A 26,602-nucleotide genomic window follows, 5' to 3' on the forward strand; every position below is an offset into this window, starting at 1 on the left:
ACTTTTGGCTTTGGGCTACCTCAAGAATGTTTTGTGCAGTGTTCTGATTGCGAACTTTGCTGAGTTGAAAGCGTATTCATAGCATTAAAATGACACACTCAAATATCTGTTAAACAAGCATTTTTGCGCTTTCATCTCGTGGCAGAATATGTTGGACAAGATATTGAACATTTCTTTTGTAAGTTGTTGGTGTTTGTTTTACTTAATTTTTGAGACATTTCCATGAATTATGAAATCATGCGATGCTAATTAAATTGTCATTTTGCTCCCAACTGGCTATTACTTCCATTCTGCCTGAAATTTCCCTAGTGTTGGATGAGTACAGCGTCATCTATTTTACATTGTTAAGTATTTTTTTCTTTGATAAACTTAATTTCATTGCTTCGGGAATATTCATGAAAATTTTAAAGTCATTCTGTTAGTGGTTCTGATTTTACAGCATTTTGAAATTGGAATTTTAATATGCTCATCTTGTGTATCGTAAATCATTGCTAACTAATCTGCATTAAGTATGCTTCATTAACCGACTGACGGTCCTGCACGTATATGTACGTGTGAAGTTGATGCCTTCCAAACGGTCCAGGCCGTATTTTTACGTGTGAACTTTTGGACTTCCAAATGGTCCTGGCCATAAATATACTGCCTTGCTTTCCCCCCATAAAGAATCACTAAGCTGGCTTAACATACGCCCCTCTCCTTTCTCCACGAAATGACCATTGTACTCGCAACAGCGCTGGGCATTGAAAACGACAAAATGGCTTCTGCCTCTTCGGCGGGAGGGGATAGTTTTCAATTAACTTAGCAGATAGACGTTTGACAAGCATCTCTCGAATAGTCAGTTCAAAGAAGCCTATTCAAAAAGCCAAAGAGGAATTTTCAGAAAGTATAAAAAAGGCGGCTCTTCAGCAAGAAATGCCCCACCTAAAAGGCACGTCTTTATCTTATTATAGAAATTCTTATCGCTTGATTGTAGGATATGTACTGGCATTCACTTTTATTTTTGCATGAAAAAATTACATCGTATTAAAACTCATTGACTGCGAAACACTGAATGCAAGATAGAGATGAACAGGATTCCCCCCCCCCGAATTGTGACATCCTGGCTTTCCAGTGATTTTAATTTTTTTACAGTATAGGCGAAATTTTTTAATTTTATTTTTCATTTGTTTATCTTTACCTCTTTATCACTACTCAAGTACGATACGGCAGAACCTCAATTATCCGATGTGATTGGAAAGCCCTTGGCATCATATACTCTATCGGCTGCATGCTCCAGTTTAAAGAGAAGAGACACAACACGAAAATGAAGGGAAGATCGCTGTGAAACACGCGGCACACGACGCTTAACTCCTCCAGAAACAGTCTGCCAATCATGCCCGACGTAAAGCGCCGACTTTTTTTAACCTTCAGAAAATAACTTTTGGGTATCTTTATGTTAGGGGTCATTCAAGTATTACGTCAGCATGGATGGGGGATTTTCGATTTGCTGACTTGATGACGTGGAGCGGGGGATGATTCTTATGTCATCAACCACCCTTTATAAAAAATATGAAATATTCTCAATGGCGTCTTACTCGGTGCGCGAAAAACGATTAAACCTTTTCACTAGTTTCTGGGCACCTGAAATAACATTCTCCCTATTGAGTCCCCTACAGAGCCACTCTAGTGATCTTCAAATACTTAGCAGATCCAAATGCTCTGGAGCTGTGCCGCGCGTCATATAAGTGATCCGTGATTATGCCGCAGATCACTTAAGTAATCTGGGAATGTGCCGCGGTTAACTTGAGTGATGTAGAACCGCACTGGTGGCAGGACCAGTGCTCTAAAACTTTGTCACATGTCATTCAAGGGATCGCTTAAATGGTCTGGAATTGTGCCACTAGTCACTTAAGCGATCTGTAAATGTGGGGTCAAGGGTTACCAAGGGCTTAGAGAGGTAGGGTCGCAATGAATTTCTTGAGCAATTTCGGGTTCTTAGCCTTCAAATAGCATTGAAATTAACAAAAATTGATTATAATAACATATAAAGATATTTTGTTTCGAAATTGTACAAATCTTTTAAAAAATTATTTTGTGGATTGAAAAAATAAATTTTTGATCAACTGGGGGGAAGCCCCCGATTTAGATTCCACCAATAAGCGTTAGGAGGAAGGGGGGCAGAGCGTTGACAGGGGGAGGGTGAGAGTTTTGCTGACTTTTTCTGACAAGAGGGGATGAGTTAAAAATTGATGAAAATTTGCTCACGTAATATTTGAACAGCCCCTTATTTTAAAGCATACATGTGCTCAACACATGGCCTAAATGTGGCCTGCCTCAAGTGGCTCGTGGAAAATTCTTACTTCAATTGAGCGGCCCACGGCACATTCCCAGATTGTTTGAGTGAGTGATTTCCGGGAGGAGGCTTTCTTTCTTTCAAACCAAGCACAACTCAGGTCTATTACCATCTATGGGCAATTTACTATCTAGGAAGTTGTGCTGGAAGTGTGTGTGCCTAGAGTTGCTGCAAATATAAATAATTTTGTAAGAGAAATCTTTGTCAGCTGTGGTTTTTATTTTGAATAATTGGAGGGGGAATGAATATCACTTTTAGAATTTTTATAATTTATGTGATGCTGTTACGAGTTATATTTTTGACTAATACTTGAAGGTTTTAGAACACTTTGGTGACAACAGAAAGCATGTATGTGGATTGATTATTTTATGAATTCTTATGATGCTGCGTAACAAATCAAAACTTGTAATTTTTGAACCACTTCTACATCTATATTTTTGAGAAGAGGGAAAGTTTGTTTGCAAATTAAAAATAAATTTGCATATGTGCCCCGGCCTTTTTTTTTGCTGTAAAACTTGTAAGTTATGAAGTTTGCCATGACTCCTTAAAAACAGCTTGAAACTCCTTAAAAAGTCCTTAAAAATTCCTTACTTTTCATTTTGAAAATTTTGTATGAACCCTATTAAAATTTAAAAATAAAATACAATTTTTTCATTGTGTCTTTTGGTCATTTATCACACTTCTTATAAAAAGTGTGCTGATTGTACAAACGAAACATACAAATGGTTGACTGACTTCTTTTTTTTCCATCTAAGATAGTGATCTGGTGGCCCAGCCATTAGATACGTCGGAAGAGTTACAAAACCGTGGGTGCTTGACTTGAGCTTTACATGGAAACTATTGATCCCTGAATGAATTTTGGGGGTGCTCAGATCAGTGGTACAGAATACTGTAGGTACTCGAGCGCTCACTGCACCCTCTGGCTCCACTCCCACTGCCAGTCATCCCCCTAAATGCCAGAATTTTACTTATATATTGTGGAATCTTGACTAAGTATTGCACTGTCAGTTCCTTCCCCCAACCCACAAGAAATTTCTGGCTACGGCTCTTCCAATAGCACCATTGTTCACATAATAGAAAGGTCTTACAGGCCTTGAGGTCAAACAACCTAACATAACATTTATTTGCACAATAATGTTTTTAGGAAGAAATTTAACAATCAAACGTGCCACAGCAATCAAATTCAATTAGTGAGAAAAACTAATTTCTTAGTAAAATAATTACCGTACTCCCCCACATTAGCTGGCATGCCGGGAAACAGTGAAGCAGACCAGCATGCTGAAAATATCCGTATTTTCCAGAATGCCGATAAATTCGATTCATGGATTCTGGGAAATTCTTGAATATCTTTATTTTTTATTAATTTCTTTTCAGGAAAATAGATTATATATATCCACGGAGCCAATAATGATGGCTCTTACTGGATGTTAGTGAAAACAAACAGTTGAATATTTAATATTAGAATGAATAACTGAATGGGAGGAAGAAGGAAATGAAACATTTCATAGAGAATCAAATATTGTTCAATGTCGGTACTGTAATTGAAAGAAGGTAAAATTTGATTAGTCTTCTATACATGTGTATGAACAGGGCCGCAACTAGATGCTTGGTCACCTGGGACAAGCACACATTTTTACGCCCCCTTGTAAAAGGAGAGGTTTCAGAATGAAATTTGCACCCCCCTCTGGTTCAGCGCTCTGGGTACGAGACCCGTCTGCTCCCCCTAGTTGCGGCCCTGTGTATGAATGAAGGCTGACAGTTGAATTCATATCAGATGGCATAGAGTTATAAAATTCAGGAACTATGTAAGTAAAATACTTTCTTTTCAAAGTTTTATGAACACAAGATAATGCATAGATTCAATTTATTCCTGAGGAAGAACGAGACAAATTAATATGTGAAAACTGATTTTTTTGAAAATGAGGAAGTGTGATTTAGAAAAATATACACATATATATCAACTTTATTCGGAAAATCCACTGATTCAGCTGAATGCATGCTGTGATCCTATTATAACCTCACTTTTTCCGGCATGCCGAAAGTGGCCAAGACCACAACATACAGAAAGCTGGTGCCCCTCGTGTTTTACGGTATGCCGGCCAATGCGTGGGAATACGGTAAGTTTATTGAAATTTTTGAGTAAAATAATTTGGTAGTTGTTCAAATCAGCGCTCGTGTAATCACTTCCATTTTGCCCAGATCTTTACTTGAAAAGTAAGAAATACGTTCGCAGAGGAATGGGAAAAAAGACGAGCCCACCAAAAGCCAAGTATTGTACTTAGTTTGAATCCTTTTACGAAAGAACACACCTTTTCTTTTCCTCTCCTACAAAGAAGCATTCAACAGTGGGCGGAACAAAATTTTAAACCACACAACACTAAATCCGATATCCCGCTGTTTGTATGGGGGGAAGGAAAAATTGTTGGATTTTTTTCGAAGAGGTTTTGTGAGAATTACCTGAACCTTTTTCAAGTAGATTTTTTCAACACCCTCAAACCATCAGTCGGTTAAACACATTTTGTATTTTTACTTAGTTTTTATCATATTTTAATCAGGGTTGTTTGGTTTAAATCGGGGGGGGGGGGTGGTTTTTCCTGCAAAATAACACTATAAATCTTGGCTTGTTTATTATTGGCCAAAATGATTAATTCTTACCACATTTCCTATTCTTGGGGTATCTTTAAATGGTGTAAAATCATATAAGTGGGTTTTTTTTTCAAAAAAATCTTATAAAAGTGGCCTGAATATAAGTTTTCTTTCATATTAACTACTTTAGTTACTGAAAATTATATACAGTACCAAAATTTCTCATTCTTATTGCATTTTATAACTTTGCACTACATTCTCATGTTCCATCTTAAGCAAATTCATGAATGAGGATTGCATTACACATATGTGGTGGTGGTGTATTATCTCACAGGCTTTTTTTCCTTTACAAAGAAGCAGCAATAGTAGTTACTTCACTGTCATACATTATATTTATATAAAGTTCTGATTCCAAAACACTAATAAGAACTGCTGGTCAGAATGGCTTGAAAATTTGTATGGATTCATTACATGAAGCAATGGAATTTTTTTTCACCCTATATGTTTTGTTCTGTCGGCTTGTTTTATCTATATGTGCTCAGTAGTTATTTGCATGGTCAGGCACGTACAAAGGGTATTTTCATAAAGAAAGAGCACATATTGCTTTTCTTGATTGTGTCCCTCCTTTGCCTCAGAGTGAAAATGTGTTTTACAATAATTCTACATTGATGGGGGCAATCCAGACATGTTTCAGTGGACCAATTGAATAACTGAAGGGGGCCATTCAAGTATTACGTAAGCAGATTTTCAGCTATTTTTGACCCCCCCCCCCCCTCATCAAAATTTAGTCAACAGCTTAGAATATATATAGATATCTTCAAAAAGGGGTGGTTGATGACGTAAGCGACGTTCAAACCCCCTCCCCCCTTGTCAGCAAATCCGAACCCCCCCCCCCCCCCGATGCTTACGTAATACTTGAATGACTCCAAGAGAATACAGGATTTTTTTAGATGAATTTGTCTTTCATCTGTCATCTTACAAAACTTCTAGGTTTAGAAATAGGTTTTACTCACCTTAAAAAAAGTCTTAGTTAATAACGTGGAGGTAACCACGTTATGAACTGAGACGTAAATGGGGGGAATAGTGCAAAAATTTTTTCTTTTTTAAAGAAGTTTTACGAACCCTCTGATGGTAACAAGTAAGTTGTTTGTCTTATCATGTAGGAATATGGCTTAGCAGCCAATAGTCCTGGATAATAATTGAAGATTATAGTGACGCGGATGTAGTCAAAACTTCTTTTGTTGAAGTTAATTACGGTGATAACAAAACATGAATATTGATAAGCAAAAAAATATTTAATCAATTTTAAAGATACTTATTCCCGATGAATTTCCTTTCATCAAACGTTCCAGAAAAGAGCAGACTTTTTCTGTTTGCACATGTTGTGTTACGGACATAAACATCGGTCATGGTGGAAAGACTGACATCACCCATATGAAATCAAAAAACATCAAGCAAGTGTCACAAAAAGTTAGTGTTCGTCAAAAATTGGTGCTTTTTCCCTTCATCTTCTGATGGTTATGGGGTCATTCGTGCAGAATGTTTGTTCACATAGTTTCTGATTGAACACAATATTTTTTTTAAGATCACCATTGAAGTTTTGGCCTCCTATTTCATTTGTTTTTTGCGTAGGGATTTTATTCCTAAGGGTTTAACTTCCATGTATAAAATCTCTATTTTATTTGATTCCAATTTTTGAGTAAGGATTTTATTCCCTATGTTTTAACTTTTGTGTGTCGGAAAGCCCCTATTTCATTTGGAAAAATCTCTTTTGTATTTCTTAGGGAGTGGTTTTAGTATAAAATACTGGTCCTTGTGAAAATCTCCCTAATGTAATATATCTACTACTTAATACCATTTATAGATGATAGCATGGCCTCCACAAGGGGTGGGCTGACAAGGCTCCCGCGCTGGGGCCGGGAGGATTTTGATTATTTTTTTGTTTTTTCACGCTATAAATTCATCCTAAAGGAGGCCCCGTGAAAGTCGCTGATCGTCGAAAAGATCCCAGCCTAGGGGGCCCTGCTTCAGGATGTGGGGGCCATGGGTGATTAGTAATAAAGAAGGGCAGTCATGCTCTGGATGCCATGCTAACTGGTTGTACTAATCCATGTCCATCGCTATAGTTAGTAGACCAAACAGTAAATAACCAAGCATCAATATATATCATGGTGTCAGTTAGAGAAATACTCACATATTTTTGAATTTACGCTTCAAAAAAAATCCGAAAAAGATGGCGAACAGTCTGTTGACCATCCAGCCATTCGATGCCGGAACAAACCCGTCTGAAGCATGGAGGTATTGGAAGGAAGACTTCTTGGATTATTTAGAAGAGCTTAAATACAGCTCGGAGGCAGAAACTATGAAAATTGCTCTTTTTCGTCATGTGTGTGGAAAAGAAGCAGTTGCGATCCTTTGATATTGCGCCCGCAGCGGCAATCACTGTGATATCGCTCAAACAAATCCTTCGTGAGTTTGACAAATATTTCTCTGACTATCAGAACGAGATTTATGCATCTTTCAAATTCCTTAAAATAAAACAAGAAAAAGGCGAAAAATTTGCCACTATTATTCGCGACTACGATGCGCAGTCGTCGAGTGTAATTGCGGGCAGTCAATGGAAAGAATGCTCCGTGACAAGATAATCCAAGGACTGCGTGACAAAGCACTAGAAGAAAGACTGGTCCAAGAAACGAATAGATCAACAAAAACACTGCAAGACATCATTAGCGAGTGCAAAACGTGCGAACATAGTAAGGCACAGGCAATGGAGATGGGCGAAAGTAAAATAACGGTCGACGCCGTAAGGAGAAACAAACACCACACAGCAGGCTCGTGGCCAGCAAACAACGGAAAAGCTGATCAGAGAGACTGTTAACAGTGTGGAAAAAAGCACCGTCCGAAAGAGTGCCCAGCCTTCGGAAGTAAGTGCCATGGAAAAAAATCACTGGGCCAAAGTTTGTAGGAAAAAGACTTCCTATAAAAGAACAAATACTCACCGAGTTAACACAGTAGATCGTGCCAGTGACGACAGTGGCTCAGATGCTGTTTATTTAGATGAATTAAAATCGATTGATGCCTTAGATAATGAAAAATCAAACTCTATGTGGCTTCAGAAGATCCTAGTTAATGGGAACGAAGTCAAATTTAAGCTGGATACTGGAGCACAAGTGAACATTATACCTAAGAGTGAACTGCTAAAATGGGAAATAAAGCCAACTGTAAAGAAAATCAAACAACCAGTGCTAGACTACAGTGATAATGTAGTTCCAATACTGGGTGAGTGTTCGTGAACTTGTGAGGTCAAGAATCAGAAGAAAAGTTTTTTAAATTTCTTCTAACAACTCTGAACTCCTGCCCTATATTAAGCCTAGTTGCTTGCAATGAATTGGAACTAATTAAAAGATTGAATGACCTTATGAAAATGAACAGAAATTCACATAAGAGTGATACACCGGAAGAAGTTATGAAAGAATTCTCAGATGTTTTTACTGGTGTGGGACGACTGTAAACGTACTGTAAAAATTAAATTGAAAGGAAATTATTCACCAAATGTGGCAGCTCCACGTGAAGTGCCATTGGCTTTTCATGGAAAGTGAAAGAGGAGCTGAAACGCATAATGGAATAATTGCAAAAGTAGAGGAACCTACTGAGTGGGTCAGCAACATGGTTGTGGTGAATACACCCAAAAAATTACGCATTTGTCTAGACCCAAGGCCATTAAATGATGCCACACAAAGACCTCACTATCAAATACCAGCAGCCAATAATCTGATAACAAAGCTGCAAGGATGTAAATTATTTACAGTTTTAGATGCAAAAAATGGATTCTGGCAGTTTCCACTTGATGAAGAATCGTCATTTTTAACAATTTTCACAACACCTAGGGGAAGATATCGATTTTTAGTTTTACCATTTGGACTAAACAACGCCCAAGAAGAGTTTCAGAGGGCCATGAATGAAATTTTTAAAAATACAAATACAACACCACAACAGACAAAATGCCCAACAAGGTGACTGATAAAAAGATGCCCATAAAAATATGGTTGTCATATATTCAAAATACAGCAACCCAATTAAAAATGCAATTAACACAAATTATAAACAATATATACACATGATAAAATATTATACAATGCCCATAAAGAATACTTATGGTTGTCTTATTCTAAGTATGGATAGCTTCTCGATTTACCCCAACATGTTTATCATACTTCTTTTTAAACGTGTCAATTGTGTTACAATTTACTACCTCCGGGGGTAAGCTATTCCATTTATTAACAACCCTATTAGAGAAAAATTCCCTGCGACACCATAACCTTGCATTGTCCCTCACCAATCGATACTGGTGCCCCCTTGTAAAAGCAGTCGATTGGCGGTGTACTAAAAGTTCATGGTCTATCCTATCCATCCCATTGAAAATTTTGAACACTTCGATCATATCTCCTCGACACCTGTGTTCATCCAATGTAAACATATTCAAAAAATGAAGTCTCTCTTCATAACTCAAGCCCCGTGTGCCAATAAGGACACGCGTAGCTCTTCTCTGCACCCCTTCAAGCAAGTCTATGTCCCTCTGTAGGTATGGTCTCCAAAACCTTACAGCATACTCCAGTCCAGGACGAACTAAGCCTCGAAAAAGCGGAAGAATGATTTTAGGAGAACGCGAAGAGACCTTTTTAAAAATGAGACCAAGCACTCTATTCGATTTTTTGACCACTGCTGAACAATGTTCAGAAAACCTAAGTCGCTCGTCAATGAGAATTCCCAAATCGGTGACCCTAGTTGAATCCGGGATAGTGACACCATTCAACTCGTAAGAGAACCGTGGGTTGTTCAAACCAAAATGAGCGACCATGCACTTATCAACGCTAAACGTCATGCTCCATTCATTTGCCCATGCTGCAATCCTGTTTAGACTGGTCTGGAGCAACTCCCTATCGCTTTTATTCCTGATTACCCCCATTAGCTTCACATTATCTGCGAATTTGCTAATACTCCCATCGATACCCTGATCGAGTTTATCGATAAAAAGTGAAAAAAGTATGGGGCCAAGGACACTTCCCTGAGGAACTCCACTTGTGACGTCTGTCCAACCAGAGAATTCCCCGTTCACCATAATTCGTTGCGACCTATCTCTTAACCACGATTCTATCCAATTCAGCAAGTTGCCCCCAATTCCAATCTCGTGTAAACGTTTCAAGAGTTTGCCATGTTGGACCCGATCGAATGCCTTCTGGAAATCAAGGTAAACAATATCGACATTTTTGCTCTTACCCAAAGCCTTAGTCACGTGATCATAGAAGCAAAGGAGGTTAGTTACGCATGACCTCCCCTTCCTGATTATCCGACAATAGATTATTCTCATCTATCCATTTCACAAACTGCCTTTTGATGATAATTTACAAAATTTTCGAGATGGAGCTCGTCAAACTCACTGGACGATAATTTGACACTGTTTCTCTACTACCCTTCTTAAATATCGGAACAACGTTAGCAAGTTTCCAATCTCTTGGGACGATACCCTCAGCAACACTACTCTTGTATATCTGTGCCACTGGCCCCAACAATTCATTAGCACATTCCCTGAGGACCCTGGGATAGATATCATCTGGTCCTGGTGCTTTGCTTGCACATATATTTCTTAGAAGATTTAGGACCTCCACGTCTTCTACTTGAATATCGTTGAGGGTTTTATTACCCCATGCAACACCCGTATATCGAATATCATTATCTCCACTAAAAACCGATGCGAAAAAGTCATTGAAAGCACTACACATGCCTACATTGCTCTCTACCCTAAAGCCTCCTATCGAGAGGGGGCCAACTGTCCCCTTACATCCATTATTGACGTATCGAAAAAATGATTTTGGGTCAGAGCCAATGTTATCTGCCAACCTAGATTCAACTTCCTTTTTACTATCCCTTATCGCTTCCCTTACTATCCCTAACTTTTTATTTACTATCCCTAAAGATGATCCAGAAATAAATCCATACTTTGATGACATAGTCCTTGGATCATCATCCATGCAAGAACATTGTCAGTTACTCCATCGATTCCTTACACAAGCCAGAGAAGCTAATCTTAAGTTCAATATTGAAAAGACACAATTAGCCTTAAAATCAGTCAATTATTTGGGACATATAATGTCTGATACTGGAATAACTCCAGATCCCAAAAAAAGTTAAGGCCATTAATAAGTTTGCTGTTCCCAAATGTCATGAGGATCTACAGATTTCATGGAATAACTTATCTAGCCAAGTTCACTCCTCACTTGTCTAGTTTAACTCATTCGCTACATCAGCTATTAAAACAAAATACGAGATACTGAGTGGGTGTGGGATGAAAATACCCAACGTGATTTTGACAAATTAAAACAAATGATAGAGCAAGCTCCATGTCTACAATATCTTGATGTGAAATAGTCAGTGACTGTTTCAGTGTATGCCAGCCAGCATGGATTAGGAGCAGTTCTCCTACAAGATAACAAACCAGTTGGATATGGATCTGCTACACTTACAGCAGCTCAAACACGCTATGCACAGATTGAGAAAGAACTGTTAGCTGTGATCTATGGACATTTCAATTATTACACCTATGGAAGACCAGTAGTTGTTCAAACCGATCACAAGCCCCTTCTAGGGTTGAGTAAAAAGCAATATGACACAATCTCTCCCAGATTTCAGCGCATGCTATTGAGATTGAACAAATATGATGTTTAACTTATGTTCATACCTGGTAAAGAGCTAAAGATTGCAGACACCTTGTCAAGAGCTCAATGGCCAAATCATAAATTTGAAGAGGATTACGAGCAAGAAGCAGTTGTCTCGATTAATCTCCTTGCATGTGCTACACCCAATAAGTGGCACGAATATGCTTCAATGACAGCGAATGATGCAGAGCTGCAGGATGTGCTTCATCATGTTCAAAAGGGATGGCCAGAAAATAGTAGAACCAGAGCAGCAGCTCAGCCTTACTGGCACTGTAGAGATGAGCTGTATTATTCTAAAGAAGGAATAATATGCAGAGGCCAGAGACTTGTTATGCCACAAGTTGCAAGACCAGAAGTCTTGAAAAAACTGCATGTCTCGCATCGAGGTATTATTGCTTGCAAATTCTGCGGAAGCTAGAGAATATTTCTACTGGCCGAAAATGAATGATGATGTGGAAAACTACATCAATAGATGTAAAATCTGTCAGCAAAATCAGGGGACAAATTCTAAAGAAGTCCTGTTCACACAAATTCTTCCTGGAAGACCGTGGGAAAAAGTGGCATGTGGCTTTTTCTACTTGAGAGGTCAACAGTATCTTTTGATGATTGATTATTTCTCAAAGTACATAGAAGTTAAAAACATGAAGAGTACTAATGCAAAGGCAGTAATGGAAGCAATGAAAAGCATCTTTGCAAGGCATGGAATACCAGAAGAATTGGTGAGTGACGGAGGGCCATCATTTAATGCAGAAAGTCTTCAAAAATTTTTCAAAGAGTGGAACGTGATATACAGTATTACTTCACCTCACTTTCCCAGAAGCAACGGCCAAGTTTAGAGAGCTGTACAAACTTTGAAGAAGTCTCTCACAAAAGCTGTAGAAGAAGGTAAAGATTTACATAGGATACAACCTACACAGGATCTTCCTTCTCCGGCTGAACTGCTGATGGGCAGACGATTAAGATCCTTTTTGACAACTCATCCTCATCAACTCAAGCCAAAGTTTTCTACAGCTGAAGCCAGTAAAATCTTGAAAACTAGACAAGTATATCAGACGTAAAGATTTGGCAAACATGCAGTGTATCATCCTGAACTCAAACAGGGCTCAAGGGTCTGGTTCAAGAAAAGACCTTGTGAACCATGGCAACAAGGTGTCATAACCAAGACAAGACCAAAACCCCATTCCTATATCATCGAGGGAAAGGAGGTACATATTGAAGAAATAGACACCACATAAGAGAAGACAGAACAACTAATGAGAAGATCAGAACCAGAACAGTTGAAGATTTGTACCTTTTAACGGCAGTTAAAAAGATGAAATCTTCAACTTCAGATACAATTCCATTAGTAGGTCAAATCCTGAGAAAGTCAGCGAGGACTGTAGTTAAACCCATATGTTATGGACAATAAATTTAATATTCATTATCACATTAACTATAATAGAACTTTAACGTTTCTTAAAAAAAAAAAAAAGGCATGTAATATATCTACTAAATACTATTTATAGATGGCAGCACCGTCCTGCCATGTAAGATGGTGATAGTAATAAAGAAGGGCAATCATGCTCTGGATGCCATGCTTACTGGTTGTAGCAATCTATGTCCATCGCTATAGTTAGTGGACCAAACAGTAAATAGCCAAGCATCAATATATATAACCTAATTTTCATTTTCAAAAGTTGGCAGCTATGCTCTTTGTCCTAGTCCTAGCCATCGTTTCTCCGTGCCCTTCTAGAACAGTTTAGAAAAAGAAAAAAATTTTAGAGCATGAAACTGACATGCATTAATGTTGCAAACTCACAACAAAACCCCTAGGAGCCACAATGCACAATTCGAGAACTTCTGATATCTATAATTCTTTGTCAAAAAACTTTGTTATATTTATAGATAGCAAAAGGTTCCATCCTGGGCAGGGTGTTAAATTAAGAAAAAAGAGAATTATAGCAGGAAAACTTAAAAAAATGTTGTCAGTCAGAGGCACCAACATGAAGAAAACATTGAGGAGATTGAAAGTTGTCAATTGTCTCATATATGGGATTGAAGTCTACACTGGGGGGGGGGGGACAAACGTTGTGTTGCATTTTATATTCATTAATTATTCTGTGGTACTTAGCCCCTTCACAAAATTTACTGGGGAAGGGCTGAAATGGTCTCGGCCACCAGGTTCTGGCACCTATGTGTCAGTAAAATTCAAACTATAGGGCCTAAATGATTCACAAGAAAAAACAATTTTTTAAAAGCCTTTTATCTAGTTGAGAAAATACAGCGAGTTCATTTTACAATAGGTCACTCATATAGTACCTTTACAATAGAGGGTTTGTCGATTGGTGACCGTGGCAAAATTCACTACGACTTCCACTTTTCCTCGCACAGTCATTCTCTCTCCAGTGATTGTCTGTAGCGTCAATGATGGTGGTACGTAGTGAAGTCGTTGCTGGAATTTTTGAGCCAGATCTGTCCTGACAATGCTCACATTGGCTCTTGTATCGATTACTTTTACATGGGAGTCCATTGATTTTTGCCTCTCACGTAGTGTCCAAGGTCTCCACCATGCAGATGTGAAACGTGGTACACTCGGCATGGTGCATCTCCTGTACTGGCAGCCACGACTGAGCATGCCCTCCGCAGTTAGCCCTTTTCAGGGCTTTTCCAGTACAACCATGACTTGTCTTTCCAGGTCCCACGATCGTTGGTGGCAGTCTTCAGGAGATTTTTTAGCTCTCTAATGTCTGCCATAGAGTCCTCCACAAGAGCACCGCTGACCATTCGTCTGTCTCTCCTCGAAGCTTGCTGGGCTGCTTGGAATTTCATAGTGTAGACGACAGGGACGCCGGAAGTCAGAAATGATTGGTGTTGCTCAAAGTATGCGAGTCATTTCTCTGTACAGACCATAACATTTACATATATTTTCGCCTGACCATACGTCCCTTTTTGAAGTAGGGTGTCTTGTTTTTTTTCGAATCTATTGGATTTTAGCGATAACCCGTTCTTCAACCTACTTTTGTAGTAGTGGTAAAATTTTCACTACAGTAAAATGTAACAAACCTATGCAAGAGAGGGTGTAGGGGTCCCTTGTCTGCTCCAAGACCAGTGCCGTCTTGATGCATGGGTCCACCTGAGCACGGCCTGGGGGCCTCACAAGAATGAGAACCAGTTAAAATTTTCGAAAATTTGCCAATTGGGAATCTCAGAAAAATCGCTTGGCCCTGCAGCCCATGATGCTCTAAAGACGGCCCTGCTCAATACAAACAAAAATTAAAATTATTTTTTTGAATAAATTAAAATATTGATAGAAAATACCTTTACGTGCTATATTTTTCCAATTTCTGTAAATTTAAAACGTTTTTTTGAAGGTAATGAATTAAAAATGTCTCTGGAACAGATGCCTTGGGGCCCCCCTCATAATATTTACGTAGAACTGTGAAATTCTATTATAAACCGAAATAAAGTGGTGGAAAATGGGTTTAATCATCAATCAATGATGGTTTTGATCATCAATTCTTTAAAACCATGCTAATGCGTATTCTGAAATCGAATAGTTCTATCGTATGTATTTTACAATTTTTAATCAATTATTGAATTGGATTGTTGATAATTTAGTTGAATTCGCATTTCAAGTTCTTCGATATCATTTAAATTGATAACCAATACCACACAGTAACGTTGTGGGTCATTTGAGTAAAGTGGTTTCAGAATATTGGGGAAGCTTACATTGAAAATAGAAAGTGATGCAAATATATAATGCAGGGGTTATCGAACTGTGTGCCGCGGCACCCTAAAAAGGTTTTCTGAAGAGACTGTTAAACTGCACTGGGGAGCCGTGGACAAGCGTTGATTAGGAAAAGAGGTGCCGCGGGTGGAAAAGGTTTGAGAACCCCTGACATAATATAAGTGTATAAGAAGTCCCACACATCCTCCAACGCTGCCTGCGCTGGGATCTTTGATGGGCCTCCAGGCCAAGTGATTTTTCTGAGGCCCTCCCTATTACGCAAATTATCGAAAGTTTCAACCAGATCTAATTTTTGTGAGGTTTCTTCTTCTCTTGGACCTTCGAGCCGTGGCAACACATTGTTGGGATCAGAAACGTATGCAGGAGGGGAGCCAAGGGGGCTCGTGCACCCCTCCCAGACAAAATTTTTTTTTTTTAATGTAAAAAACATTAAAAAAAAATTAATTTAAAAAGAAAATACCTTTATATGTAATTATAGTCGATTTCTGTTAATTTCAATGCTGTTTGAAGGGTAAGAACTCAAAATTTCTTTTTAAAAAATTCATTGCGACCCTCACTTTAAGCCATATATGGTATACTATGGACCCCCCGGACCAAATGTGGGCCTGAAGGTTGTCTGATGTGGCTTGCCCCCTCAAACCCAATTTTGTGAAAATGAACTAAGCGGCACATTTACAGATAGCTTAAATAATCCATGACACAATTCCAGAGCATTTAAGTGGCCCATGGCACATTTGTAGATCACTGAAGCAAGCTCGTCGCACATTCAAAGATCACTTAAGTAATCCGCGACACAGTTCCAGAACACTTGAACGATCCGTAGCACATTTAGAGATCTCTTGAGTGACATGTGGTACAATTTTAGAGCAGTTAGCGGCCCCCACTGTGGTTCTACATGACTCAAGTTATCCGTGGAACATTCCCAGATTACTTAAGTGATCCGTGGCCATGCCCCCCCAAGGAGTGGTCTGACAAGGCTCCAGCCCTGGGGTCGGGGGTTGATTTTCATCATTTTTTTTGTTTTTTCACGCTATAAATTTATCATAAAGGGGCCGGTAAAAGACCCCAGCCTAGGGGCCCTGCTTCAGGATGTGGGGGTCATGTCCGTGGCATAATTACAGATCACTTGAGTGATGCGTTGCACAGTTCCAGAGCACTTAAGCAGCCCGGACATATTTCCTGAGCACTTGATGGATCCGTGAAACATTTAGAGATCGCTGAAGAGGCTCTGTAAGGAATTTACCTTTAGGGAGAATGTTAGTTCAGGCGCCCACAATATATCTAAAGATTTTTTTCGTTTTTGACGGATCAAGTAAGATGCCATTGAAAATATTTCGTATTTTCATAAAGGGTGGTTGATGACTTAAGCATCATCCATAACCCCCTTGTCATCAAAAGTCAGCAAATCGGGAACCCCCTCCCCCATCGATGCTGACGTTATACTTGAATGACCCCTTACGTCTCAATAGTTTCAGACACGAAAAATATTTGCCCAATTTTATATATTTGGGGATAGGAACCGCAAGGGCGTAGTGAGGGGAAGACTTGGGGGGGTCTGGTCCCCTCCCGAAATGACCGAGAAAAAGGGAGAAAGATGGCCAAATCTATTGTTGTATCACTTTCATTCCCCCCCCCCCAAACGAAATTTCTGGCTACGCCCCTGAGGAATTGCCATCCATTATTTCAAAAAATACAAAAATGCTGTGAAATATTCATACAGAAAATGTTAAATACACAATTCAATAGATTAATACTAAAACTGGTGAAAATTTATCACTGAAAGCAATTTTAAACTATAATGAAAGAAAATAAAATCCTGAAACTGATAAAAAAATTTTGGACTTGATGAATCAAAAATAATTGAAAGAATTAATAATTCCTGCACCAATTCAGAATTTACAGGGGGGGGGGGGGAATTTTTCAGAATTGTTGAAAGAAATAATTCCAGAATTGATGAAACTTCAGAATTAATGCAAGAAGTAATTTCAGAATTCGTGAAAGCCTCAGATAGTTTACCGTGAGTGCGGGGGACCACAAAGCAAGGTGCCCAGTGCGACCGCTCCTGACTCACATTCCTGAGAGCAGCTCTCACTTTCACAGCGGAAATCACTTTTCCTCATTTCTCTTTGACAGCCTCAACCATTTGTCAGTGAATATCTGTTGTTTAAATTTTGTTGGCTGGGATTTTTGTCAGTCCAAATCAGAGGCGGATTTAAGGGCGGGCGCACCCCAGGGCCATCATTTCAACTTTTTCCGGGGGGGGGGGGCAAAGAGCATGTACTAAAGGTACATATATATATATATATATATATATATATAATACAAATTTGTGTATACGCACACCATTTGTAGTGTATTTTCAAAAGCCGGGGGGGGGGGGGCTTTGAAAATAGCCCAGCCCTACCCCTCCTGAATGACGGGCCTGGGGCGCACACCCTGGGCCACGTAAAACCAAAACGTTACAATTTTTTTCCTAATTTAAGGGGTCCAGTATTTACTTTTACGTCCGGGGTTTCAACTGACTTTAATCCGCATCTGCCCTCCCCCACTCCCAAGCAAAACTTTTCACGGGTTCTTCTGTAGTGAATTTACAGCTTGAAAAACACCCCAAAAAATTATGGTTATTGTCCCAGGCCCTAGGGCTGTTTTCATGTTGACCTTACCCTTGTGGGGTCAAATGCCGAACTTGACCATACGGAAATTGGGGGTCGACATCTGCACAACAATTTTACGGAATTTAAGAGGTAAACTTTAAAGTTATTGGCAACATCAGCAGATGGTTTTTCTACAGTTAATTACACAAAAGAAAGCAAAAACAAAAATATCATTTAGATAAAAGCAAACTTACGTGGGGTAGAATCTAGTTCATCAATATGTCACTATGAAATCCTTTGAACTTTTAAAAAAAACAAATCTTAAGCATTTTTTTGCTCACATAGGAGCGTTTCATTATTCCAATGGAGCAAATTTGTGATTACTACTGTCTGATATAAATAGTTCAATCTTACATGAACGGCGGCGAATGGTTTGAATCTCTACATGCAGCTGGTCATCCGACAGACACTGAGCGGGAAAAAAAAATTTACACACCATAGTTAGTCCAGCCAGGGCTGCAACTAGAGAACTAGAGGGGGGGGGGCAGATGGGTTTCTTAACCCGTGCGCTAGACCTGGAGGGGGCGCAAATTTCATTCTGAAACCTCGCCTTCAACATTTCAAGGAGGCGTCAAAATGCGCTCTTGCCCCGGGTGACCAAGCGTTTAGTTGTGGCCCTGAGTCCAGCATAGGAATCCGTATTGCTGTACAGCAGAAACGATTTTTTTCCCCTCGTGTGTGTGTGGTATAGGTATACTTTATATCTATTCAAGCAAACAGCCGGGGAATTTTTGTTGCATGCTATCAGCGGCTCTCTTTTCGCTGAGTAAAAAAAGGCAGACAGCTTCAATATTGTTAATTGAACGCATGTGTTGAATGGGTCTGCAAAACGATTTTTTCTTCTCCCTATAGAAATATTTGGTTCTGAGGAAAAAAAGAAGCCCCTTTGAAGTTATGCAGCTTGGTGCACTGTAGCACAGATGTTTTTTCAGTCTCCAAGGAAGGTGGGATACAGAGTTTTCTCGTGGCATTATTGTCATCTAGTTGTCAACGGAGCCCTGAAGCAGTAGGATATTTTCGGGGAAAAGGAACAGAGAGTATGGAAAAACATTTCCCACCCTTGCTGTGTTGTTTGAGTCTCATGAAGACGGATACTCAAAAATACGAAAAGAAAAAAAATACAATTAAAAATACTAGTTTCAAGATGGGAGGGGAGGACCAGAGACATGTTTCCCTTCCTTTGAGCCTTGCAACAAAACGAAGGATTTTCAGTGCGATAAGGGGAAGAGGGATCCTCCAAATTCTTATAATTTACAAATGAGGTTGCAAGCCTTGCTTTGTTCTGGGAGGGGTTTTCATCTTTCCCCTTGTAAATGATTTTTAGACTGAAAAATTAAAATTATATGTACCATAATAGTGAAATAAACCAATTAGTTATTCGTGGAAATGCTTGAAAAATGAAGGGGTAATGAATATAGTTGCCCGATACGATTGATGTCACGGCGCAGTACTGGGCCTCGGCCTGGCGGTGGAGAAACACTGTTTTAGACGATAACTTCATGGTGATAATTAAAACGTTGTGTATCTTTTCTTTTTATATATTTGAAGTCATTTATTTATATTTTCCTTCACAAATTCTCCCTCACACTGCCAGAAGTCGTGGAAAATGGAAAAACAAACGTCGAACCATTTCTCCTTCCTCTTTGAATCTCAATATACAGCATCTCATTTCACTAGGATGTTTTTTTAATACTTGTTTATATGTCTATATTTGTTTATTTAAACTTATGTTGAGCTTTGAATTTTAATTTTGATAGTAGCACTGGAATAAACGATTCTGTAGTGTGTGTATATATATATATTTTTTTTTTTTTTTTTGCGTAAAAACTTTAGATAACAAAGGTGTGCCATTATTGCATTTATTATTTTTTGTTTTATTTTACAAGTTTTATTTTCTCAGCGACTTTTTTTTTTGTACTTTTTAACTACATTGATGATACTTGATTGATGCCATTCAACTCTTTACACAGCATAATAGCAATAAGCTTCCTTATGATTTTCAGCAGTAAATGAGTACATAAAGTAATGAAAAGTGATGGGTATAGATCAGCTTTTTCTAAGTGTGCATCGCTGTTTCTAGGGGCATCGCCAACCTTTATGTGGGTGTAACGTATTGTGTAATCGTTACTTCCCGGTTCTTTAATATTTTCCCCCCAGTAACCATTGAGTGGATGACAACAATGAAATAGACAAAGGTTTTGATTGAACTATAAACATTTATTCAATTATATGTTAAACTATTAATGTTACGTTTTATCTACAATCATCACAGTTAGGCTTTTCTCTCAATGTTACAATGAAACAATAAAAGGGATCGATCTCACCGCCATGTCCAGGTTTTCACGTGTTAGTTCTCATCGTCCGATAGACACTCCCAGGTGTCTACCTCACAGCCAAAGACTCCCCGGTACCAGCTTCAGTCGGGTTTGGTGTCTTCAAACACTCGTTGAGACCAGAGCTCAGCCGCTGCACATGGAACTGGAGGGGAAAGTTCACGGGTAGCTGGTCTGGCCACTAACCAATCCACTAGATCACGACGTTGAAACCTCACGTGAAGTCAAGCGATGAGACGGGTTAAGTGCCAAGGTACACTTCTACAATTATAACTTCATTATATTTATGAGACGATCTAGCTCACACCATAACAGGGCTTGATGCCTTAGTGATAAGTAGCAGAATCGGTCGTAAGTAGGTAAGGTAGTAAGCATATCCCTAACTGGCTTTTATATAGTAGCATTCCCATAATGCCTCACGAAAGAACCAATCACATCATTGAAGCTACGGCATTAGCTTGTATCTAATTTACATAATTTCATGAGAGAAAAGGAAATATTGTAAACATTATAATATTGAATCTGGCAACCAAACATAACAAATTGGAGATCTGGCCAGGATCCACAACTTTTAGACCTATTGCACATTGTGTAAACTCATGACATTATAAACCGTGAGATGGTCCTAGGAACCACCGATGGCGTGGAGGTAAAATATATTGCACATTTATATAACACTTTGCTGAACATTTATATTGCACTAATATATTGCACAACTAAAATAAAGTTTGACGATGACGATTCAACGTGGCCTCCACCGACGAACGACGAACCACGGGACCCCTTCCCCCCCCCCCCCAGAGGGACAGGGAAGGTAACTAGACGAGCTATTGGGATCTCTGACATGGATGTAAAGCGTAATTTATATGGGACGTTGGCAGCCCGACCTCTGGCCCCGTTCTCGCCCAACGGCTAGGAGACCCCACACCCCCCCCCTGACCGTCAGACTAAGCAAACTAACTGCCTCTAACCGGAATGTCAGCGGAAGCCTCGGGTGGTTTCCGGTAACCAACAAACCCTGGGGCCTAAACAAGATTAATTGAACAATAGGATTGTAGGAGGTCCCAGGTCGTCATGTTATGTGGGGTGTCGTGGCGAGCTTGAGATATTGATTTGTTTATGCTTTTAAGAAGTTCTTTTATACGGGAAAATATCTATTAATCTATCCTGAAGAGCCGCTGACGAATCATGAATTAGGCGCAAGGGAGCCGTGGTTGACAAAAGTTTGTGAACCATTGGAATAGGACAGCGGTTCTCAACCAGTGTTCCGTGGAGCTCTCGGGGCTCCTTGGGCACTCCCCAGGGGCTCCACGACCACTCAAGGAAAATATAAAAAAAACCAGTAAAATTAAAAAAAATAATTATAAATATTTTTAAATAGTAAAAATAAATCAGTAATTTTGATGGATAATTAAAAATGGGCCTATGAGGCTCTGCCATAAAATTTTTTTATTAAAGAGGGTCCGCTAGTGAGAAAAGGTTGAGAAACGCTGGTATTGGGAAAGTGTTCCACTGAGAGAGGGATTAACTTTACAAAATGCCAATGCTAAAATAAGAACGTGAGGTATCTTGTCAATGCCACTCAAAGGGTTGAGATCCGTCTGAAATCAGCGATGAAACGTACTGTCTCAAGTCTATTGCTGTGACTACCGTTGTGGAATTGAGATTCTATGATGCTCATTTTATTCTCATGCTTAATGGACATATAGGATGTATGAGAAAGTCCCTTGGACCTGAAATGACTTGCAAACAAAAAGAGCTGCAGTAATGCAACTCCTCACAAGGAAAGGGTCCCATGGATATGTCTTCAAAAATTTTAATTAAAAAAAAAAGTGCTTTCAATTCAATTCAATTTTATTCATCACATCATAAAACTTACATTGGCAAAATGAAGAAAAAATCCATCCAAGGGATCGTTGTTGATCCATACTGGTGGACACGATTATTATTAAGTTAATTTTCAAACACGAATAGTAAATATTAATAATAAACTAATAATCAAAAAAAACAATGAAACAACGCAAGACAGAGAAATCATCTAATAAATATGACATACATAACACACACATATTCGCAGACATAAAATATTACATTGATTTGAATTAAGATTATTGATTTGTTTTATTAATATAAATAAAATAAATTATAAATGAAGCAAATAATTAGTATTAAGATAAATAATGGCTAATAAAATGGCTTTCAGTGCAATATTTGAGCTTAGTTCAAATGGTGATTGGTATGATTGGTATTTCTTTAGCAATACGAGCAGATATGTTCCGGCGTCCCTGGTAGACGAACACTTTTCACGTTCTTGTATTCGCCCAGACGCAATGCATTCTGCATGTCGGGGTCCTTGACAGAGTCGACAAAGCACTGCAGAAACAGTCCATCCCTGATGTCTGGCAGGCAGTCCAGGTAAGCCTACTGTGAGAGCCTTTCGACGTCCATGGCCAGTTCTTGTAAGGTTTCTCCAGCCCTCTCTGTTGCCTAGTCTTCAGTTGCAGCCAGTGAAAGTCCTTGAGGTAATTTTCTCCAAACCTCAGGTCGAGTGCGTTCGTCAGAGCTTCATAGTTGGATCTGTTCTTGGCAGCAAGCGTCTGAATAATTTTGGCAGCTTTACCTCAGAGAGCAGCGGCTAGGTGAAAGGCCTTGAGTACACAGTCCCATCCATTCGCTGAGGCAATCATCTCGAACTGGGTCCTGTAGATCTACCACAATGTCCTCCTGTCATACATCGAGGGCTTGATGTTCAGGCAGATTAAGTTAGCTATGGCTGGCGTCCATAGAAAACGTATATTCTTGAATTTTCTTTTTTAGCTCTTGTATCTTCTTGGAGAGCTTTTTGTCGACTGCATTCATTTCTTGAGAGTTCTTTCACGGTGTCAACTATTCTGTCCACTCTGCTTTCCACGACAGATGTCTCCTTTCACTCCTGCAATCGATGTAGCAATGTCTTCCTTCACTCCTACAATCGATGTAGCAATGTCTTTCTTCACTCTAGCAATCAATGTGGCCATTTCCTCTTTCATTCCGGATATGCAATGCATCAATATCTTCAATGATGATATCTGGCATTGGAAACAATGATTTACACAAGATAATATCTGAACTAAATGAACATAAAGCGACAGGATATGATGGTATAACAGTAAAAATGATCAAAATCATAGCCAGATATCATAATGACTTGTTACTATACCTAATAAATACTTCACTAATAAAAGGAATTTTCTATCCCGAACTCAAAGTTTCCATCGTGTACCCAATTTTTAAAAAAGGTGATAAAAACCTTTTAGCAAATTATAGACCTATTTCAGCACTCCCGGTGTTTTCAAAAATAGTTGAGAAAAGTATGAAAACAAAATTGATTAGTTACTTGAAACGTATAAACTTCTTTGCTGAGAATCAATACGGTTTTCAAACAGGAAAAAGCACTGTAATGGCAATCGCAAAAGTTAATGAATATCTAAACCAGAGCTTCAACAACAATAATTATTCAATAGCAGTTTTTATCGATTTAAAAAGAGCTTTTGATAATGTAGATCCATCTCTGTTATTACATAAGATGGAGAATGCCGGAATTCGTGGTGAACTATTGCGGTGGTTCGAGATGTGCTGTTATGGACGAATACAGGCAGTCTATATAGAAAATGAAAAAAGTGATTACCTTGAAATAAAAAAAGGAATACCTCAGGGAACAGTACTTGGTCCCGCACTTTTTCTGATATATATAAATGAATTATGCCTTCTAAATTTGCATGGTAGAATAGTGTCTTTCGCGGATGACACCGTATTATATGTTGAAGGTAAAAATATTTCTCATTTGATAACTGAAGTTGAAGATGACCTTAGACAGATTAACACATGGCTAACAAAAAATAAATTACTTCCAAACGTAGAAAAAACAAAATTCATCTGTCTAAAAATTAGAGATATTAAACCAGAAACTCCAATATCACTAAGATTACACGTTTGTAAATACCCCTCCCAAATTTGTTCTTGCAGTCACATAGAAAGAGTAAGAGAATATAGTTATTTAGGTGTAGTTATACAAGACGACCTAAAATGGAATAGCCATTCTAACAATGTTTGTAATACGATAAGAAAACAAATTGCAGCTTTATATAGATTAAGAAACATTGTAAGTCCGGAACTCCTTAAAACAATTTTCTACGCCTGGATCCAATCAAGAGTAACTTACGCTATTACAGCGTGGGGAGGTGCCTATCACGACAATATTAAGAACTTAAATAACATTTATAATCGCATAAAACGTAAGGTAATGTTATTTAATAATCCAGATCTACTGAAATCAGAAATTTTAATACTTGATCTAAGACAAATTTATGTGTATAAAATGATAATTTTTATGACTAAAAACCATAATTTATTTCTTAAAACTAATAAGGATAGAACCTCAAATAGATACAACTTCTTGTATATAACTCCAAAAACAAATAAATACCTTGTTCAAAAAAGTATAAATTACCTAGGACCAACTATTTGTAACAAATTCGGAAAAAAATTATCAGACCTTAGAACAAATAAACATCTCAAGAAAGAAATTTTCACGATCTCAAACTCTGTAACGAATTTTGAAAGGTTTATTGAAAATATAAATAGGTAACCAAGGAAAAATTTAAAATATCTATAATAAAAAAAAAAATAAATAAAAATAAATATAAATCGAGCGTGCCGTTTATTATATATAATATTTATTAAGCTCTAGGACGGACCAAATGGGTCCCTAAGAGCTGCATAGTGTATGTTTTGTCTTTTGTTCTGTTGTCTTTATTTTATTTTGTATATTTGTGTCCATGTATTTATGTGTGCTGTTTTGAATTATTAAAAAAAAAAAATTGTTGCATTGACATCTGAGCTCGTCAACTCGATCTTATCATTCACATCGGCAACGTCTCCCTTGAGTTTAGCAAGAGGCGGTGACATCTTTTACGGCAGCGATGGATGTGTTGACTGTGGCGGTAGATTTGTTAATTTTTTCCATGAGGCCCAACTTTATCTGGCTTATCACAGACAGCAACTGGTTCAGCTGTTCTCACATTTCATTCATCTCCATTTTTCTTGTCTTTACCATTCAAGTCCTTGAATTACCTTACTCCTGACACAATTGTTCTGGATAATAAGACCTTGAAATAAGCAGAGGATGGAAACACTTTGCAGGACGTTACAAATTTATTTACAGAACAGCAATTTACATGTATTTATAAGCTGATCAGAGAGTGAACAACTTTCTCGCAAAGTTTAATCACAACTGACTTTTTATAGTCTCTCTCCTCTCATTCTCCTGCTGTCGTCCTAGTATTGCTTTTTATAGGCTCGAAAAAATTTCTTGAGAGTTCTTGTAGTTCCTGGAAATTGAAGCCACTGTCTGAAGGGGGGAATCTTCTGCAATGTTCTCCGCCAATCGCATTTCTTTGCGATAAACAGAAACTGGTATCAACTGTCATTGCCAACAGAAGATGGCAATATTTTTTTCAGAGACTCTTTAAAAAAAATCATGCCATCTATCATCTATAGGTCATAACAGTAGCAGTACCCCTAGTGGCTTCTGATACATGCTGATATAAAAAATTATCTAGTACTAACTTAGTCTCTTTCATATTGATCTCTAGCTGAAAGTTCTCTCAATCGATATTCGGGTAACTGAAATCCCCTAATGTGACAACCCTCTTACGCTTACACATGTAGGAAATTTCATCATGTATTTTGACAATGTCACTTGAATCCCTATTCAGTGGATTGTAACAAACCCTACAAGTTTATGATGCCTTTTGTTTTCAATCTGAGCCTATATAGTTTCAATCACTTCTCTGCACATTACTCTTTAGCCTTCACACATGATTTCATGTATATCAAGACTCCACCCTATTTTCTATCCAATGTATTTCTTAGAGAAGTATAGTTTCCTGAGGTGTGTAAGATTCATCCCCTTTGTTTGCCCAAGATTCTGTAATGGCTATAAGATCCAGTCCCTCCACAGTACCATAGTTTCTGAAAAAAATTTCTTATTACCCCTGTTCCTGGCATCTGTAATTTAATGTCAATTGAGAAGCCATCCAAGTCAGAGGTGGGCAATTCCCTATCTATACGGTTAACATTTCCAGTCAGTCAAGGACTCGTTGCAGAACAATGCAAGACATTCTTTGCTTTAGGGATTATAATTTGAAGTCTGAGGACAATACAAAATTATTGTTAATTATATCGGCATGTCTGCTAACATAGAAAGATGTTTTTAA

General features: G+C 38.4%; 1 protein-coding gene across 3 annotated transcripts in view; it reads left to right on the forward strand.

The window, feature by feature from the left end:
- Positions 1-26,602, forward strand: part of LOC149084801 (la-related protein 1-like) — a 232,126-nt gene that overhangs the window by 4,214 nt on the left and 201,310 nt on the right. The window lies entirely within an intron of this gene.

This window comes from Pholcus phalangioides, unplaced genomic scaffold (assembly GCF_987345545.1).
Source record: "Pholcus phalangioides strain wild (caught in Gottingen) unplaced genomic scaffold, Ppha-v1.0 ptg000007l_1, whole genome shotgun sequence".
NCBI lineage: Eukaryota > Metazoa > Arthropoda > Arachnida > Araneae > Pholcidae > Pholcus > Pholcus phalangioides.